Source organism: Chaetodon auriga, chromosome 9 (genome assembly GCF_051107435.1).
Source record: "Chaetodon auriga isolate fChaAug3 chromosome 9, fChaAug3.hap1, whole genome shotgun sequence".
Taxonomy (NCBI): Eukaryota; Metazoa; Chordata; class Actinopteri; order Chaetodontiformes; family Chaetodontidae; genus Chaetodon; species Chaetodon auriga.
Genome location: NC_135082.1, coordinates 6,885,738 through 6,892,148, shown reverse-complemented (window position 1 = coordinate 6,892,148; position 6,411 = coordinate 6,885,738). Strand labels below are relative to the sequence as shown.

At 36.7% G+C, this 6,411-nt stretch overlaps 1 non-coding gene across 1 annotated transcript; it reads right to left on the bottom strand.

The window, feature by feature from the left end:
- Nucleotides 1-1,849: 1,849 nt before the first annotated feature.
- Nucleotides 1,850-1,932, bottom strand: trnal-cag (transfer RNA leucine (anticodon CAG)). The gene has a single exon. It is a non-coding gene; the product is annotated as a tRNA-Leu (tRNA).
- Between the last annotated feature and the right edge of the window lie 4,479 nt (nucleotides 1,933-6,411).

Sequence of the window (6,411 nt, the reverse complement as noted above, 5' to 3'; positions counted from 1 at the left end):
ATCACTTCTCAGAATATTTTCCCGTTTAGCGGCTGATGACAAGCTATTCAAGCTCTCACTCACTAACCCACTGACCCAAAACATCCGCTGACTGCCCACTTCTTCACCACTCACTGTCACTGTCAACGCACTTTGTAAATGTCTTTGCAGATTTTAGATTTTTGCACTGTTTAACTTATTGTTCAGTTTTTGTGTCTTTATTCCTGTGCAAGTACATTTAGTGAGATGTCTTAAAAAACACGTAAAAAAAATTGGACTTAATATTGAATATTTTGTGTGTTGGTTCACTTGAAGCCAAGTCATTATCGTGTCACTGAAGGTCATGATGATGACATAACTTGTTGAGCTTTAAGTCAAATGCTGCGGATGAATAACTTCAGGAACCATCTGTAACATTTTATTGGAAAAGACGCAAACAGCCAGTCTGGAGGTCATTGAAATAAAATTTCATTTTTAAGGGTCAAGCTTTAACAGCAGAACTTAACAAACTTGGATTGGATTGAAAGCTGTTTAATGTCATGTTTTGTTTTATACTTGGACTTTTAGCATTTCTAAAAGACAGAAGAGTTCACATTATTGTTTGAACCGCATGAATAATCGAACATGTCAACACAGCTTTTCACAAGAAGTCCTGCTGTGGAGTGAACTGCGTTTTAAAGACATAAATGCACAGCTAACTTGACATTTGAATCCAGGCTTTAATAGGTCCAATCATGTGATTCTTTCCATTTAGCTGGACTCCTGAGGCCGGGACCAATCCTAGAAATGGCTGTTACAAACTTGAGGATCCATCCTCTGAACAGCATCAACATGATCTCCACGAAAAAGTCCATCCTCGCCCTGTTCCACAGCCTCGTCACAGGCTCCAAGGACTTCGGTTTGTCTCCAGATAAACACTGTTTTCCCCATGGAGGCACTAACTTCACCACTCATGATTTGCAGTACTTAACCCATCATTTGCAGTATTTAACTCATAATATAAAGTATTAAACTCATCATATAAAGTATTTAACTCATGATTTACATGTTTTTAGGAGCGCTTTTCAGATGTTCTTCAATCAACAATCAAGTAAACTTACTAAACTCATTAAATGCTACTTTCTACTTCTATTTGTCTGCATTTCAGAAGGAAATATTGTACTTGTCACTTAAGTACATTTATGTTACACTTACTGTTCCTGGTTACTTCTTATATGATATAATGAGGTACTATACTACTCTAAAATTGGCTCCACATTGATGAAATAAAACATTAACATGTATTCATTAGTGATAAAAACTGAATAATATAATATGCTATAACACTTTGAAAAGAGCCATTCTGCAGAATGAGTACTTTTACCTTTGATACTAAGTACATTTTGCTGATAATACTTCTGTACTTTGACTGAAGTAACATTTTGAATTCAGGACTTTCACTTGTAACTGAGTATTTTTGACCATGCTATTTTTACTTTGACTGAAGCAAAGGCTCTGAGTACTTCTTCCACCACACACACACACACACACACACACACACACACACACACACACAAAACAACATAATTTTCACCACAGACGAAGACAGAAAAACCCCACCAGAATCTGACCAAAATAAATAACTAAATGAATTAAATAATTATGTGAAATGTAATAATTAAATCCCTCGTGCGGATTTTCTTATGAGAAGTTGTGTAAAGAGGAAACCAAAGGAGCCCATTTATGTGTCTCTCACATAGTATTGTGGTTATATATGGGTGAAAGGGGAATGGTGCCATGCATGTGACTTCATGTCAGGCAGAGTCTATGTTTTCTGACAGGAGTCATCACTGCATCGTACCTCAAGTAGTTTGCCGCTGGAAAAATTGCATGTCAGAAGTGGGATTCGAACCCACGCCTCCAGGGGAGACTGCGACCTGAACGCAGCGCCTTAGACCGCTCGGCCATCCTGACTGCTGTCACAAACTAATTTATCCATTTTCGGATTTGACGGGAGAACGGATCCCTGAGCGCACGCAAACCTGAAACAGCTCTTTAATGTTGCGTTCACGGACAGGACAAGCGGTAAGGGGAAGCACCTGTTATGTAAAAACTTGCTTCCAGCAATTCTAGAGTCTAGACTGACAAAATCAGGTGAAGGTAGGCAGTTTGTTTGGTCCATAGTAATGTGTCAATCTGTCTGTGTCAATAGTGGTAAATAACTAATATCATCTTATTAAAAAAGAAATCCAAACTTTAATTGTGAAAAGTAATTTGTGGTTATTTAGGTTTCAAGAAATGCAATAGTCCAAAAATAAAAAAACATATCATGATGGAATGAAATCAGAGTAGTCATACCTCTGAATGAAATCCAGAGTACAGGCCGCCTCTGATACTGGAGGCTGAATATGTGCTAGATTGCAAACACATCAAGTCCCATCTAAAGATTTGGAGTGATGACCTCAGATATGACACTCATCATATGCAGTATCTACCTCTTCATTTGCAGTATTTAAATCAATGAGTGTAGTAGTTAATTCATCAGTATTTACCTCATCATAAACAGTATTTAACTCATTATATGCAGTATTTAACTCATCATATGCAGTATTTAACTCATCATTTGTAGTATTTAACTCATCGTGTACAGTATTTACCTCATCATGTCCAGTATTTAACTCATCATTTGCAGCATTTAACTAATCATATGCAGTATTTAACTCAACATTTGCAGTATTTAACTCATCATGTGCAGTATTTAACTCATCATATGCAGTATTTACCTCATCATGTGCAGTATTTAACTCATGATTTGCAGTAATTAACTAATCATATGCAGCATCTACCTCTTCATTTGCAGTATTAAAATCATTGTGTGTAGTATTTAACTCAACATTTGCAGTATTTACCTCATCATATACAGTATTTAACTCATTATATGCAGTATTTACCTCATCATGTGCAGTATTTAACTCATCATTTGCAGTATTTAACTCATCATTTGCAATATTTAACTAATCATATGCAGTATTTAACTCATAATTTGCAGTATTTAAGTCATCATTTGCAGTACTAAATTTATCATTTGCAGTATTTAACTCATGATTTGCAGCATTTAACTTATCATGTGCAGTATTTAACTGATCATATCCAGTATTTAACTCATGATTTGCAGTATTTAAGCCATCATTTGCAGTACTTAACTCATCATTTGCAGTATTTAACTCGTGATTTGCAGTGTAATAATAAAAAACAATAACAATAATAAGAAAACAATAATAATGAAATGAAAGGTCTCACTATACTGACGTGTGAGTCCAGTGAGTAATTTCCACTGAGAAACATGCTGTCTTCACTTGTTTTTACAGAGGAGGACAGAGTTTAGGGCCACATCGAGCAGAAAAAATAAAGTCGTACTATAGGAAAAAATCGGAATACCATGAGAATAAAGTCGTAATTTTACGAGAATAAACTCGTTATATTACGAGAATGAAGGTCTTAACTGTGGGAGTCAAGGATATTGCGGTACCTATCCTACAACGGAAGTAAACAAAACAGGCAGCAGCATCACACCTGTGACCGTCACAGTCAACACGTTACACGTTAGACGTTGATTGAACGGTCTTGCTCAGGGTTTGAGATACGGTAAAGTTACTTGTGATTTATGGCTGCCTCCAAAGAGCCTACGTAAGGTCATTTAAGGTTAATGTGTGTGAAGTACAACTTGGCACACAACCTGCTCTTCTGATATCTCTCTTCTAAAACAACAGAAACAAGAATTCCGACTTTATTGTCCAAATATTTCAACTTTATTCTCGTAAACATTATTACTTTATTCTGTTAAAATTACGACTTTATTCTCGTAATATTATGACTTCATTCCCGTAATATTATGACTTTATTCCCGTAATATTATGGCTTTATTTTCTTAATATTTTCTGTTTATTCTCGTAAAATCATGACTTTTTATTGTGATTTTTTTTTTTCTTATGACAGAGCGACTTTATTCTCATAATATTATTTCTTTATTCTCTCTATTCTCACTCTCAATTTATTTACTTTAATCTCGAAATCTTGGAATTTTTGTTTTCTCAATGTGCTCCTGATACTCCGTTGTAATATTGCCATAAATGACTGCAGTTAATATTTCCATCTGCTTTCAACAGCCACCAGGTGGCGGTACTAGTTTCAAATGCAACCAACTCCAATGAGACAATGTTGTGTATCATTTACCCTCTGATGTCTTAGCCCAAGAAAAGCTGATAAGTCCTTTTATCCAACTCCAAATGTAATACAACATAATTCACATTTTTGTCCCCAAGTACCCACTTAAAATTAATACACTAAAGGGAAACATTAGCTCTTGAGAAATATTTTATTCACATTCAATAAAACCATAATACAGTCAGTGCTCAGACATTGTCGAGTTCACAGTGTGTACTTTCATCCAGCCATCAATACGAACGGCCATAGATGTGGCTGCTCAGCATCCTTTTGCATGATGGTGCTGCAATCTTCTTCTTCTGAAGTCACTGTACTGATCAGTGATCCTACACACACACACACACACACACACACACACACACACACACACACATACACACACAAACATATGCAATCAGTTTTCATCATCCACGGTTTCAAGGACCTGCGCAAGGACACTATACCAAGAGTGGACTGTAAATCACAGGTTGACAGGAATCGATATTCTAAATCATTTAAAAGAGTTGTGGCAATGAAATCAGAACAGTCATAAAAGGACTGTTTGTTTCCAACACAAGGTTTATATATGCAAATTTGGCAAGACAACAAGTGAAATGCATGTGAATGATAGTGGCCTCTAACATCTAGAAACATTTAGAAAGGCGTAATGATTAAATGACTAATATTGCCAGCCATTTCAGCTCGACTGATAAAGAAAGACTTTGACCTGGTGGTCTTCCAGTATTTTGCAGGATGATGTATGACCTCTTTAAGAGACATTTCCTAGATTCTGCACACTCTGTTGGGTATTTTTTGCTCAGCAGCACAGTGTTACTGACCATCATGGTCTTGGGTTATTTATAAAATGAGCTGTCCTTCTTTATACCTGTTCACCTCAGTCACGCAAGCTGTGCATTATTGAACACATTATGATTTAAAACCAGCTAATGCTTAATATCTACTCCACCACGCAAATTTCATTTGAAGGCTGGAAGTCAGGTACTCTTAGGCTTTCAAATGTGCATTTACATGCTCAGAATGATCATATGTCAGACATTATCACCTCCACATTGTCGGCTGAATCTCACCTTAAGGTCTAAGTCAGACTTCCTCTGGTTTCTAATAGTCTCTCGCTTCCTTGTTAGAACTATGTCAGCTGTTCCTGAGAAGAGAAGAGAAGAAAACACTGCCAATAATACCTTGATAACACTACCATCACTGTAGTTACTGATTTACAACCTCTGGCACTCTCTAATAATACTTAACAATCTAGAAAACAACCCATTACCTTTGATATCCAGTGAATCTCTCAACTGTGATAACTCCGGATCATCAGGTTGAGCGTCATCAGACTTCTTATAGTAATACTGTTCATCAGGGGGCCCAAACCTCTGCAAGCAAACAGTCATGATTTGATGATTTGTTTTGAGGACCAAATCACACTCACACACATCAAGTCTTTTCTTCTTCTAATGCTCAATCGTTACACAGATGAATCCACACATACTTAGACAAACATACTCTACCTTGTCAGGCCACATGAAGCTAATGAAGAGAATGACGGGAAGTCCAACAGTGAAGACGTAGACACCCCAGAGCCAGGGCCGCTGCTGGGTGGCCAATAGGAGGCTCTCTATGATACCTGGCTACAATACACATATACAGATGCAGATACAGAAGGGTTTCACTCAGGAGGAAGACCATAAAACCTACAGTGAATATTGTGACTGCAGGAGTAAATTCATACGTCATTAATTTCTGTGTAGTCGTATATCTGTGATGTGTGAGTATTGCCAACATGGGACCTTTATTAAAACTTGACACAGGTGTTGCTGCTTAGGTAAGCTTAATCTTTGACACTGGTTGTGTTTGCAGTGTAATATCTGACGACATGCAGCATTGTTTTAATGAAGGCAGTGTGTGGGAACAAAAGCTGTTATAATATCTGAAATTGTAGAGACCTTATAATAGGTTGTGGAGCAATAACTTAGGGAGTTAAAATTGATTTTATTTGAGTTCTTTGCTTTGATGGGAGACACAAAAAGTACAAGACATTCATTCATTTGTTTCAAGATAATTTGAGTAATTAGTACATTGATGAATTCAATAACCGTAATAAAGCTAAAAAGAATTAACTGTGTGTGCGTGTGTGTGTGTGTGTGTGTGTGTGTGTGTGTGTGTGTGTGTGTGTTTGTGTATTTAGTACCCTTGCCCAGTTTTTATTGTTAGTTTTGTTTGTTTTTGTTTTAT